Genomic DNA, 15182 nt, shown 5'->3' with positions numbered 1-15182 from the left:
CCCCTCTACCTATTTCATCCATTCCCCTACCCATCTCCCCTCTGGTAACCACCAGTTTGCAGAACTACCTTTCTAACAGAACACTTAAGTGACTTGTGTGTACACTAAAGCATGAGAGACATGGATCTAGTCCATCTCCTAACCCATGCAGGAACCAAATGGAGTGAGTGTTGGCAAATCCTAAAATGGTGAAATTATCATTATAATGACAGGTAAAGAGACTTCAAATTTCCATTTTTAAGTGGGAAAACAACAAAATTTTAAGCCAAAACCAACCAAACAAAACCAACAAAATGGTGGGAAATCAAAGAAGATAAATGTAATGTATGACTTTAATGGGAAGAATTAAGAGTAGCATCAAGGTAACACCAAAACCAACCAAACAAACAAAAACAACAACAGCAACAAAACCAACTGGGCAGTGGGGGCCATGATTTGGGACAGATTGGAACCACTGGTCCAAGGGAGCAGGCTGACCTAGGGATTACTCTAGACATTTAGTAAACAAGGGACACTTCTCTGATGATTTTCAAACAACCCTGGCCTTGTGGATTTGCTTGTGGAAATTCCTAACCTGTAATAGACCAGGAAGTCTACAAGAGAAGTCTCCAGTAGTACTGAAGTATTTGTTTATTTGTTTGTTTTAGCACAATTTTGTTTGAAGCAAGTAAGCCATGCTTTTAGGACTATTGTAGCAGGTGTTTTTCTTAATCTTTTTTTTTTTTTTTTTTTTTTTAAGGAGAACTGCTGAGTTCAGAGGAAATGAGCACTCTTTTATTTAAATTTCCTGAGATTAGAGGAAGAACATATTGCCAAACAATGCCTCTTCACTTCAAAACCTCTCCCCATAAATTATTTGAGGATATCTTATTAAAAGTCTGTAAAATTTCCTATTAAGAACGGTTGATTGCAGTCCAGACCATCATAGCTTTGGTGCTTTCCCTGAAATACCACAGCTGTCGGGAAGAAATATATTTTGAGACAAAAGGTTTTGTTTCCCCTGCAATAAATTATTTTAGTGATATCTCAAGATAGATAAAACTTTCACTTATGTTTGAGTGAAGGAAGATTCTACTGATAACTTGTTAAAAATCTATAAAAAGAATATGAGAATGTAGATGTAGATAGCAAATTAAAATCAGACTTCCTTTAAGTTTAGCAAAGCAATTTTTTGTAAAGCTGGTGAAGATTATTATTATGGATAATGAAATGATTTACTGGAAAACGTGGAAATGACATTCAACATGGCCACATCTCTGTACAACCTGAAGTTGGTATTTTCAACTTTAACCTTGAAGCCATTAAGAAAAAAAAAAAAACTTACCTCTAGTAATATTTTATGTAAATTGCTAACCCCAACCCCTACTGATAGTGATGTGGATCCTGAATAAGGTAAGAAATGTCTTGTTTGAAACTCCTAACTATAGAGAACAAACTGATGGTTACCAGAGGGGAGGTGGGGGGGGGGATGGGTGATGGTGATTAAAGAGGGCACCTCTTGTGATGAGCACCGGGTGTCATATATAAGTGATAAGCACTAAATTCTACATCTGAAACTAATATTACACTGTATGTTAGCTAACTGGAATTTAAATAAAAACTTGAAAAAAGAAATGTCATGTTTGTAGTGCTGATGTAATAATCTATTGATTTCATGGTAGATGAATTCTTTAAAACATAGCTGCTCCCCTTAACAGGGTAACCCTCTCACTCTCCTTTATCCCTAAACAAGGAGGATCTTTATTACTGTAGTCATAAGAAAATGTATTTTAGAATTGCAAATATTTTTTACCCACTGGAAGCAATGATGTATGCCAAGCAAACTGCTAAAGACTTCTAATTTTATTTATTCCCTAAGAATCTTTTCAGGGAACATTGGGCTCATAAAACATTTTTTAAGTCAGAAGAACTTTTTTTTTTTTTTTTTGCTTTTGTTTTCAATTTTGGTATAAAGCCAGTGAGAAAAATTTGTTATGTCTTCACCGTTTCCAGAGTGATGTTAATTAAGAAAGACCCAGTCCATTTTTTATCGAGTCTCTGAAAGTGAACTCTATTGATATCTGGCAAATGCAGATCTTTGATATTTAAGTGATGAATATTAACAGTGGATGGAGTTGAGGAGTTTGAGACTTCAGATAGCTCAGGAATGATATAACTCACCAACTTTGAGGATAATGGTAAGATGGCACAAAATTCTACTAAGCATTGATAACACAATGATATTTTTAAATGCATGATAAAATAATCTTAACTGTCCATTCACTTTTAGTTTGGGAATGATGAATAAATTATGTCAACATCGTGTTCATATTTTGGCCGGGAAATTTAAAAACTGAGGGGACCTCTGCAACTTTTTAAAATAAAAAATATGTATTAGAAAAATACATACTAGTAGGGCAACTGAAATAAAAAATGATGCAACTGCATCTAGAGTGCACACTGTGAGCACTTTTAGGTTTGAACAACTTGATTTTGCCTCGAATGAAGGATCTGCACACAGTAAGTGCATGCTGCCTCTTGCAGCCTGCAGTTGTTAAAAGAACATTAATCATTTAAACAAGGTCAGAAGCAACAAAGGCCAATGAGGGTTCAAAGTTTACAGGTCCAGGCATTTATCAGGTAGAAATGGGCTACATTTCAATATTTCATAAAATATCCTTTTATGAAAAAGCTATCAGTCATTGTATGGCCTGGCAAAACTCTGCTTATTCCAGTGAACAAAATGAATGACAACAATGAATCAAGAACCCCTTTATGGGTTTATATTTTTGTAGGACCACCATGGCTGGAACATACGTTTTCAATTTCTATAAGGATGTGATTATTATGTGGGAATGTCTTCCTCCCTCTGGCTAAAGCAAAAGATATATCAAAATTGTCTCTGCTTCTGATAGGCAGATTAGGATCAATTGGCTAAGGAAATCACAGAGCTAGTATCACTAAATACCATGCAAATCATGGTTTTCCACTGACTTTTGTGATAACTTAAATTATTTTTATGGGAGAGGTATAAAACAGAATGCTTTTGTTTATATTTAGCTTGTTTAATTGCATCAACGTTGTGATCCACCATTTGATGGTGTCTTAAAAATTAGTCTACATGTATTGCACTTCTGATCTAATTTTTAGGTTGGATATTTCCCCAATTTGTTGGTGGCTTCAGATATACTTTTTCCTGTTTGCTTTGAATCTTAACTTTCAGGTATCTCAGACCTTTCAATACCCTACTTCCCAATGTGTGGGACCTTGCATCTAATCAGACAAGAGCCCTTTAGTATCTGAGTTTATTTTTTTAACAGCTTTATTGAGCTATAATTCACATACCTTACAATTTGTCCATTTATAGTAGGCAATTCAAGGGTTTTTAGGATATTCACAGAGTTGTGTAACCATCACCATAATCTATATCAGAACATTTTACCCCTCTGAAAGGAAACTGTCCCCATTAGTGGTCAATCCCTATTCCCTGCCACCAAACACCCCCCCATCCTTAGGCAACCGTTACTCCACTTTCTGTCTCTATAAATTTGCCTATCATGGATGTTTCATATAAATGGAATCGTACACTATGTTGTCTTTTGTGACTAGCTTCCTTCTTTTAGCATAACGTTTTCAAGGTTCATCTATGTTGTAGCATGCATTGGTACTTCATTCCTTTCTATAGGTGAATAATATGCCATTGTATGGATATACTACATTTTGTCTATCCATTCACCAGTTTTTATTCAGATGGAAATTTGGACTGTTCCCCATTTGGGTTATGATGAATTAATGCTGCTATTAACATTCATGCACAAGTTTTTTGTCTGGACATACGTTTTAATTTTTGTAGGTATATACATAGGAGTAGAATTTCTGGGTCACATTGTAACTCTATGTTTAACATTTTGACGAATTGCCAAACCGTTTTCCAAAATGGCCCACCACTTTACATTGCCCCAAGCAATGTTTGAGGGTTTCAATGTCTCCATATACTTTCTAAAACTGGTTATTACAGCGTTTTTGATCATAGCCTGTCTGCATTTATTTGTACTGTTGTTACAGTGCCAGAACAAGACACTGAAAAAGTATTCGGCTAGAAAAGTATGTACTTAGTAGAAAAAGTACTTAATTATTTAATTAGTCTGGAAAAAGTATTTAACAGAGATATAATCCTAAAATTTATGTACCACTTTTCACTTTTCAAGAGTTTTGGCATCTTTCAGTATACTATAAAGAATTAAAACCCCACTTCTGGAGTTACACAACTATACCCATTGGAATCCCATTGGAACCTAGAAGTTTTCTGTTGTGGTTATAGTTAAGAGGCTACAGGATGGAGTAGATGATGCAATAATTATAAAACATTATAGAGGGATTTATATAAAATTTCACCCAGGCTGAGTCAATACTGTGCCAACATGAGTCAAAAATATAAATTAAATCACTTTTATAATTATCTGTATAAGATGCTTAGATTCTAAGAAAGCATAATTTTATTGGCTGCACAATATTCCTTCATACAAATAGACCATAATTCATTTAAACATTTTCCAATTTTTGAGCATGCAGGAGGTTTCCAACCCTCACTATGATAAATAATGTTGCAATAGACAATATAGCAGTTTCTTCCCTGCCAAATAAAGAGCTGATAGACTGAATTTCCTATTGCTGCCTTTGGCTTCATGGAGATCTAGTCTGAGATTATCTTGAGACTGTGCAAAGTTGATGCAAAGCAGACGGTGCCTCACTTAGCAAGGGGCTCATCCAAAGACCCCTGCAAGCCCACTAAACAGGGACATTCCAAGAACTCAATTTATCTGTCTTAAAAGGTTAAGCTCACATGTTGACCCTGCCAAGATTCAAACCTGTGCCCCCAAGCCGGTTACATATTTTCAGGCTGCTGTTGGCCCTTACTAGCCATTCCTTCAGCTATACCAGTGTGATTTCTTCCACAACTGGAAGGCAAGGACTCTGTGATCTGACAGACATTTCTCTTCCGATTTGAGACTATGCAATATAGATCTCTCTCTTACTTCCACAGAAATAGATTTCACTATAGTGGAAATAATTTGAAAAAACACATATGATATAGCAGAAAAAGTATGTTACACTTCAACACATAAATCGAATGCAAGAAGTCACATACTGAGGAAAGCTTGAGTCAAATTCTCATCCTGTCTCTTACCAGCTGTGTGACCTTGGATGAGTTATTAAACTTCTCCGAGCATGTTTCTTATCAACAAAATCAGAGTTTGATCAGATAATCATGATAGACCTTTCCAGCTTCAAAATTCTAGGCTCTCCAAAACAAAAATATTATTGGACTAACAAGTGCATAGAATTTTCAAGAGTGGAATTTATGTGTGTGAGTCAGTTCAAATTTGCATGTTTGTTATGGATGTTACATAGTATTATTTGTTTGGCTCTTTAAAGTTTATAAAATAGTTACATACATTTTGTGACTTGATTATTCAACAGTTCTTCCCTCCCCCCCCCCACAATTGTTATTATCCCCATTTTACATATAAGAAACGTGAGGCTTGAAGATATTAAGGACTTGCCCAAAAGTCATACATCAACTCAGGAGCAGAGCCCAGGGCCCAATTCTTCCATATCTAATTGGGAACCTATTATAGATGGACTTTAAGAATCTTATGTGTACGGGAGAGAGGAGAAACTCTGGACATATATAGAATGTTCCATTGGTGATACCTTCTCTTAATCCAATCACTCAACCTGGTTACCATCTCCCATACTCTGTCCCATCATGGCCAAGTTCTTAAAAGCCTACTTTCTTATTTCCCATTCACTCCTTGAGCCCTGCAGTCTGACTTCTGTTCTCACCACTTCTCTGGTGGAGGCAATGTGTGGCAGACCCCAGCTGGAGTGGCTTCCTGCTCACAGTGGTTCCTGCTTCTAACTCAGTCCCACCAGCCATTTCTGTGCTATGTTATCATATACCATGGCAGTGGCTGATTATTTAAGAGGAGAAACCTGACCCTAGCTAGACCAGTCTCACAGAAGTTTGATACTTGAATAGAAATCTAGATATGGAGTAGGGGGAGTGCGCTTGGGTGGCTCAGTTGGTTAAGTGTTGGACTCTTGATTTCAGCTCATTAGTCATGATCTCATGGTTCGTGGGTTCTGACAGCACAGAGCCTGCTTGGGATTCTCTCTCTGCCCCTTCCCCTGCTCGTATGAACTCTTTCTCAAAATAAATGAATAAACATTTAAAAATATATAAAAAACCTAGAGATAGGGAATGACTGGAGCTGAAGTGTTGAGTGGCTTCCCCCTGAAGACTCCAGCCAGTGCTCCAGGGCAAGTTCCTTCAGCTGCCTTGATTCCTGCTTGGGTGTTCACCTCTTCCTTGGACTTTTCACACCATCACTTTTCTTGCTTAAACTACTTTCTCAGGCTTGCTACCCAGAGACTCATAACTAAAACATTCATCAGCAAACCTTTTTACCTTTTTTTTTTTTTTTTTGAGAGAGAGAGAGACAGCAAGAGTGTGAGAGAGGGAGCATGCCCAGGCGAGAGAGAGGATCAGAGGGAGGGAGAGAGAGAATCCCAAGCAGACTCCACTCCCTTTGCAGAGCCCGACTAGGGTCTTGATCCCATACCTGAGAAATCATGACCTGAGCTAAAATCAAGAGTCAGATACTTAACCAACAGAGTCACCCAGGTGTCCCTAAATTATATTTTCTAGCATGAAAATTATTTTTAATTTTCTCTTGGTTGCCAGCTATATTATACCGTCCTTTAATGTTGTAAAAGGATTTGTTCAGCTATCAGAATAATTTGTTTTCTAAATAAATCACAAGGACATAAACCTTAAAGCTTTAACCAGAAATTATTAAATGACTATTAATTGTATCTGTTCCTCTTTCACTTAGATGTATCTTACTTAGCCCATTATATTAAAAAAAAGATTTGGGAATATCACGCTTTTTAAATTGATGCTTTGTGGATGCTTTTTTTTTTGGCTAAAGTTATTTTATATTGCCACATGCTTTAAGTGTATCTTTTATCAAATCCTGGGAGCTTCTGATTATACTCATTCAATTTACGGAAAATATCTAATATACAACTCAATTGGCATATACAGTCCTCATTCTTGAGATAGATGCATTTGGTCTTTCTGTGTGGAAAGGAATCAGCTGTTTTATGGTCTATTTGGCTTCTGCTTATGTGAGTGTGTGTTTTATTTAATGACATCATAACTGACCCGGCTGTTCGGTTAATGGTCACATTTCTCTGCCTTTACAGCTTCTTGTGTCTTGCTGGCATTTCTGAAGGGCAATTATTGTCTGAAAATTGAATATCAGAATGAATTCATTTAATCTACAAACTATTTTAAAGGCTATTTTCTTCATAAATTTTTGCTACATGTTTATCTGATTCACTTAAGATTGGTTAAAGAATTACATGCAACAATAGAATGGTATTAATCATATGTTGGCATGATTAAATTATATTGGTTATATGACAGGCACCCTCAAAAAATCAGAATAGTTACAATGACCAGGTGATGAACAAATGCTTTGCTGAATAAATGAATAATGAATGGGAAAATCCTAAACAGATGTCTCAAAAGTTGCTTGAAAATTTTTCAGTAGACTGTCTACTTCTGAAATTTTTCCTGTTTCTAATTCTCCCCCAAAGAAAATTAATACCAGCATCTTACATTTATTGTCTCTACCAGGTGTCAGGCACTGTTCTAAATGTTTTGCATGTATTAATTAATTTAATTACCACAATGTCATGGGGTTGCTATAAAGATTTAAAGTGTATAAAGTTCTTACACAAGTATAGAAATCTGTATCTGATATTAAGTTAAAAGGTTTAGTTGACATCTTTCTAAATTAAACTTAACTGGAAAATGACTCTACACTCCAATCTTTCAAGAGTAGAAGTTAGATATTTCTACAGTTACTACAGAGGCCTCTACTTTTAAATAACCAATTCGAAGCCTAGTGGAGAGGCCCAGAACCTGTGTTGATAAAGCAAACTCTGCTTGATTTTTTGGCCCTTTGAAATATTTCCTTTTTTCCTAATCCAAATAGAATTGAACTAGGCACATTTTTTTTTTCAACATTTATTTATTTTTGGGACAGAGAGAGACAGAGCATGAACGGGGGAGGGGCAGAGAGAGAGGGAGACACAGAATCGGAAACAGGCTCCAGGCTCTGAGCCATCAGCCCAGAGCCCGACGCGGGGCTCGAACGCACGGACCGCGAGATCGTGACCTGGCTGAAGTCGGACGCTTAACCGACTGCGCCACCCAGGCGCCCCGCGGCACATTTAAACTGTTCAATGAAATCTACCTTGTCTAAAATGGCTGTTTTACATCTCTAACCCTCTGATTCTGCTCACATTAGCCATGGATGCCATCACCCTCAACCTGCACTGGAAGAAATTTTCACATGTACAAATTGTGGAAACTCTGGAAATTGGCTGTTGAGTCTTGGCAGTTTGCATTTGTTGATATTCGTCATTAAGCCTTTGGTTATCTTACATCCTGTATCGATAGAAATCTCTACCCACAAAATATTTATCAAGACCATGCTAATGGGTTATCACTAACTTCTGTGACATCTCCCAAGGGTATATTACAGAGTAAAGAATTTTAGTTTTCTTCTGAGCTTTTTTGGTTCTATTGGTATTGCCAGAGGACAGTCCTGCATCCATTCAAGGTTATAGGGTGTGAAATAATATTCTTGAGCACACAGATTCAGCAGCATTCTGTTACCTATGAATTAGGTAACATACCTATACATTAAGATGAGCACGTAGGTTGGTTTACCGCAGACACTCTCAGTTTATGCCTGTTTTCCTAACTCCCATCCAGCATTTGCACCAGGTGTTTCATTTTTTGATGGTATAGTTTTATTAATGGTGGAATGAAAAGATGGAATGGTTTTGACAGACCTCCACTCTGGACATCCAGATTCTGTCATGATCTCCACTGTATGTGAAATGGATGTGTAATGGATGGGATTCTCACTTTAACACGTGGTTTCATCTGGAGACTAATCCTCCTCTCTTTATTGGACCCTTTCAAGGTGCAAAACAATTGCCACCTTCCTTCTTTTCTTTTTTTTTTTTTCCCCACCTTCCTTTCAAGGAAAGTGTGCAGAGTGCTTGTCGATAAAAACCAAAGTGGTCCTCAGATAGGATCAGTAATGACAGCTAGTTCCTTCTATCTCCAGTGACTGTGGGAGAGACAGTCAATGATACTGCTCCTGCTGGCCTCTTGGTACACCTGCCAGACCATCAGTGGGCTGAGTCAGAGAGAAATGGGGAGATTATGGGTTAGGTATACATGAAACATGTGCAGGAAATACAGGCTGAGCAGTCATACCAAAAAGTGAATACAGAATAGACTGAACACTCTCAGTACAGAGGTTTTATTATTTATTGCATGATGAAAATAGTATGTATTTCATTGTTTGGTAATGCTTTTTTAAAATGTTGCAAAAAAAAAAAAACAACCTTTTGGCAGCTTAGGCTGGATTTTTGAAGAATAGACTCTGAAATGTAGGTTTGCCTCCAGGGGGTTAGTGGGAACAGCACCTGTGAGGGAGCAAGGGAAGCAGGATTGGGCAGTAGGAAAATTGAATTGTGATGCAGGTGCAGCAGAAGCCTCAACTGATCCCATGGGAGTCCTGGAACTGGGTGATCTCTTGGGGGTGTCCTGAAATGAGGCAAGTGGGCCAAGTATTTATACTTCACCACCACCTCCCATCCCCCTGCCATTTACCAATTTTATGGGGTGGGAACTTCCCCTGCCCACCCCCAGGGAGATAACACGACATTGAATAAAGCAGCATATTTCAGCAAGAGCAACTCTTGGATATGGAATTAACTGTGAGCTGTCAACAGCCAGCATTCCCAGCAGCTGGGGGAACCTTGTCACAGTCTTGCAGGGGGAATCTGGGCAGCACACCACAGTATTCACTACAGCAGCAATGAAGAGGGGCTGAGAAGAGGAAGGAAGGAAGGAAGGAAGGAAGGAAGGAAGGAAGGAAGGAAGGAAACAAGGCAGGGAGTTAGGTAGTAGGTTTGTTTTATAAAAATTAAATACTGAATTTCTATGTTCCAAGAAAGTTGATGAACTTGCACATAATATTTGCACACATCTGTCATCTATTACAGGATCCATAGTGATATCATTGACTGATGAAAATCAGAAGACATAAATATTCTGAAGAAGTATTAGATTAGCAGTTTTTTTAAAGAAGATAACACATGCAAAAAAAATAACACATGCAGCTTCTGAAGTTATATTTAGGTGTCACTCATTCAAGTGTGATTTCTCCTTTTTACAAATTAATTTGGCTATTTAAAAAAATTTTTTCACGGTTATTCATTTTTGAGAGAGAGACAGAATGCAAGTGGGGGAAGGACAGAGAGAGAGGGAGACACAGAATCCGAAGCAGGCTCCAGGCTCTGACCTGTCAACACAGAGCCCAATGTGGGCTCGAACCCGTGAACTGCAAGATCATTCGACCTGAGCTGACGTCTGGAAGACCAACTGCCTGAGCCACCCAGGCACCCCTAATTTGGCTATTTTAATTTGAGATATCTTTTCCTAGGTTCCCCAGAAAGTAGCACCTAAGATAAATCTTTATATTCAAGTATTTTATTGGTGAATGAGATTTGGGTAGCAGGAATGAGGGTCAGGAAGAGCAAAGCAGGGAAGGAGGCACAGTCAACATAAAGAAGTGCTATCAAAGTTGGCCACTACTCCGTGTGACTTACTCTTCGATCCATCCAGCTGCCTGAAGAGCCATATTAAACACATTCCAAGACAGTCCTTCAGATGAAGAAAGGGGTAGCATTCAACAGCCGACCCATTGGTTACAAGTTCCTTCCAGGAGCCATTACCTTACTTCTAGGTTGTATATGTATGTGAAATATTCTGCAAGGTGTCTTGCAATGAAGCTCTGGAACACAAAGAAATCCAAACTGAAGATACAGAGCTGAGGTGAAAGACTTTTAGGATGCACCAGTGGGAAAACCAAGTGGAACCAGGGAGGCTGAGATAATCTGAAGTGGTATACAACAGATACCCAATATATATTTTTTTCTTGTGCATTTACAAGAAATAAAGCCAAAGCTGTTAATGTATTGTCTCCATTAGCAGCAGCAGAAGTTTGCAAATAGTTAAATGATGCCTGATTTATATGCATTATATCAGATATTTCAAATAGAAACTCAATTCAATTGATTTCAATAGTGGTTCCACTTTTACATTCAATTCATAAAATAAAAGAGCAAACTGTTTGAAAGTTCATTCGGTCAAAGGTGAAACATCTGCCATTTCTTCCATTATTGTGAATGTTATCATAGATTTAGTTAAAAAGTTGATCACTATAGGTAAAATAATTCATGTTTCTGGTGATAATACAAATATAAATTTTGGCAGAGCACCGTATTGAAGTAGAAGTAATGCTTACATTGAATGAAGAAACTTAATTTGGGGTAGAAAAGTATTTGAAATTGGTGGTAGTGTGAGTATCATTCAGAATTGTATCTATCTGTGAGGTTGTTGTTGGCCAACAGGTTGTTCTGAAATCAAATCAAATTGGCTTTCTTCATTTGTAAAAGATGAAAAAGTTGGAGAAATTACTTTATCTGATTTAAAGACTTGCCGTGAAGCTACATAAATTGGGCAGTGTAGATTTGGTATAAGAATGGATACACAGATGAATGGAATAGAATATGTGACCCATAAACAGACCAACATATATAATGTCAGGAGATTTTGACAAAGGTGTCACAGTAATCCAACAGTGAAAAAGTTTTCTTTCCCCCAGTAAGTGGAAGTGTTCCAACTGGATATTCATACAGAAAAAACAAAACAAAACAAAACAATAAACCTTGTCCCTTACCTCAAACTTTGTGTAAAAATTAATCATAATCACAATGAAAACAAATCATATGCTGAAATGTCAAAGCTAAACAATTAATCTTCTAGAAGAAAACATAACAAGAAACTCTTTATGACTTTGGGAAAGCAAAGATTTCTTAGGACACAAAATACAAACCATAAATGAAAAAACTGATAAATTGAATTTCATCAAAATTTAAAACTTCTGCCCTTCTAAAGTACCATTACAGTAAGGAAAAGTAAACCACTGACTAGGAGGCAAGATTTACAATACATAAACCTGATAAGGGACTTGTACCTAAAATATATAATGAGCACTTACAACTCAATAATAAGACAAAAACCAATTAAAAATAGGCAGGAGATTAAACAGACACTTCACTAAAGCAAATATAAAGGCTAACAAGCATATGAAAAAATGCTTAACACCTTTAGTCATCAGGGAAAAGCAAATTAAAACCACAGTGAGATTGCACTACACACCTATTAAAATGGCTAAAATTAGAAAGAATCACAGCACCAAGTATGAGTGAATGTGGAGTAGTTGGAACTCTCATACACTGCTGGTGGGAGTGTAAAATGGTACAGCTACTTTGGAAGCCAGTCTGGCAGTTGCTTATATACAGTTAAGCACTCACTTTTTACATAATCCAGAAATTCCTCTCCTATGTATTATCCACGAGAAATGAAAGCATAAGTCCACACAGAGACTTGTACATGAATGTTCATAGCAGCTTTATGCATAATCTTTTTAAAATATTTATTTATTTATTTATTTATTTATTTATTTATTTTTATTTTGAGAGAGAGAGAGAGAGAGGAAGGAAGGGGCAGAGAGAGAGGGAGAGAGAGAGAGAATCCCAAGCAGGCTCCATGCTGTCAGTACAGAGCTTGACACGGGGCTCCATGCCACAAACTGTAGGATCATAACCTGAGCCAAAATCAAAGAGTTGGACCCTTAACAAATGAGCCACCCAGGTGCTCCCATAATCTTATTTTCATTTATTTGTTTGTTTATTTATTTATTTACTAAGTTTATTTTGATAGAGTGTGAGCACAAGTGAGCTGGGGAGGGGCAGAGAGAAGGAGAGAGGGAGAAAATCCCAAGCATGCTCCATACTGTCAATGCAAAGCCTGACCCACAATACTCACCAAGGGGCTCAAACCCACAAATCATGAGATGATGACCTAAGCCTAAGTCAGGAGTTGGATAACTAACCAACTGAGCCAGCCAGGTGCCCCCAATAGTCTTTTAAAACTGGAAAACAGGTGAATAGATAAAGAAATTGTGGCATATCCATACAGTAGAATACAACTCTGCAATTAGAACAAACTACTGTAATGAACACCTTCATGAAAGCATCTCAAAACGTTATGGTGGGTGAAAAAAGCCACATCCATAAGACTACATACTGTATGATTCCACCTGGTAAAACTCTAGGACAGGCAAAAGTTAGTTACACGAAGAGAAAGAAAATCACTGGCTCTGTGGGACGAAGGTGCATGGGGCAGTGGCACTTACTACAGGAGGTGCAAAGGAACTTAGTGATGTGATATAAATATTCTATAGCTTAATTGTGTTGGTGGCGATAATTCCCCATCCTCAACCTCATTCCCATTTCTACATACTTGTCTCCTACCTTTCTCCTAGGCCCCAGCTACCTCCTCTATGAAGCCCTTTTCCCAAGCCAGATCTCTGTTCCCCTAGCACTTTAATTCTCTTGGGTGATTTATCACATTTTTTATCCATAGTTTAAGTGTATGTTTTATCTCCTCCTTTTTCCTCTGAGTGCTTTAAGGCCAAAAGGTAGTATCTTATTCATCTTTATATCACTTGTAGATCCTAGCACAGTGCCTGGCACACGGTATGCACTGAGTAAACATTTGTTAAATAAATGAATATGTAAAGGAAAGAACAAACAACCCAGTGAATGAATGAATTAATGAATTAATGAAACCTCTGTTTAGCACAGATACTAAGCATAACAGCATCAGTAGGCATGGCATAGTGAAAGAGATTTTTAAGTCCTTTTTTTCCCATTACACTTGTGCTCATTGATAAAATTTACAAGTCCATTTTAGTATAAGGTCTGTGCACAGGAAGCAGTTAAAATCTTTCTTTTTTGCTCACATCAGAAAATCTTGCGGTGAATGCATCTGACATCCTGCTGCAAAAAGAAGAGGGAAGTTCTGAAGTGTGGAGGTCCGGATTCAAAAGGTCTTGATCCATGGTTTTGCTTTCCACCCGGACAGCACGTTCCAGCAGAGACAGGAGTCCAGCCAGCAGCCCAGATACTGACGTGTGATACCCATTGTTTGCAGATTTCTGCCCCCAATGTTCCTCTGTGAGGAAGAGCCAAGATTTTATCTGATTGTAATTCAGGCTGAGCTAGGGCACCTCAGACATCATGGTTCAGAATTTTTTTTTTTTTTGCGTCCTCCATGATTGTACTGCATATTGTACATAGCATAACCCACACATAGTACATGAGCATAACTCTAAGAATAATAATATTCACTGAATTAACAAATGCGTGAACAATCTAATTATCACATGAAGCAGGAAGGGCTGCCCTTTTGTCCTGATTTGTGAAACCGTGGACCTTCCGGGGATGTGGGAGTGTCGTATTGCGCAGCCTCGCAGGCTCTAACTTTAGCCAGCATTTAGAGGTAGCATTTAGCTCCAATAACACAGGAGGGACTACACTTTCCATCACCTCTGTTCCAGTGCCCAAAACTCCTAGCTGAATTAAGACAATGAAGTATCAATCAGCCAGTATTTACTAGGCACTCACTGTATGGATGAACAACACTACTAAGGCATACAAAATTTACAGATGAAATGCAGGGCATGGTTCTTGCTTTTCAAGAACTGCATAGTTTGTTGGGATTCAATATTCAAATATTCACAAAACAAAAAATAATGCAGAACTATCACACAATATCAAGTTGTATGGCTTGGAAAATAAGGAGGTATTGAGTTCAGAGAAGAAATTGAGTTACAGAAACTTTTGCCATTGAGGTGGTGAGTGTTTGCCAGCAAATTCTGTGTAGGTTGTTTCTGAGATGTTGCAGCCCAAACTCCTTATGTGATGCCAGCAGTGTTTATAAGCCAACATTGGTTCTTTAATTTTTTTTAATGTTTATTTATTTTGTGAGAGGGAGAGAGAGAGAGAGAGAGAGAGAGAGAGAGAGAGACCAAGTTGGGGAGGGGCAGAGGGAGAGGAAGACACAGAATCCGAAGCAGGCTCCAGGCTCTGAGCTGTCAGCACAGAGCACAATGCAGGGCTCGAACTCATGAGCC

This window comes from Lynx canadensis, chromosome D1, assembly GCF_007474595.2.
Source record: "Lynx canadensis isolate LIC74 chromosome D1, mLynCan4.pri.v2, whole genome shotgun sequence".
Taxonomy (NCBI): Eukaryota; Metazoa; Chordata; class Mammalia; order Carnivora; family Felidae; genus Lynx; species Lynx canadensis.
This window is presented reverse-complemented; position numbering follows the sequence as displayed.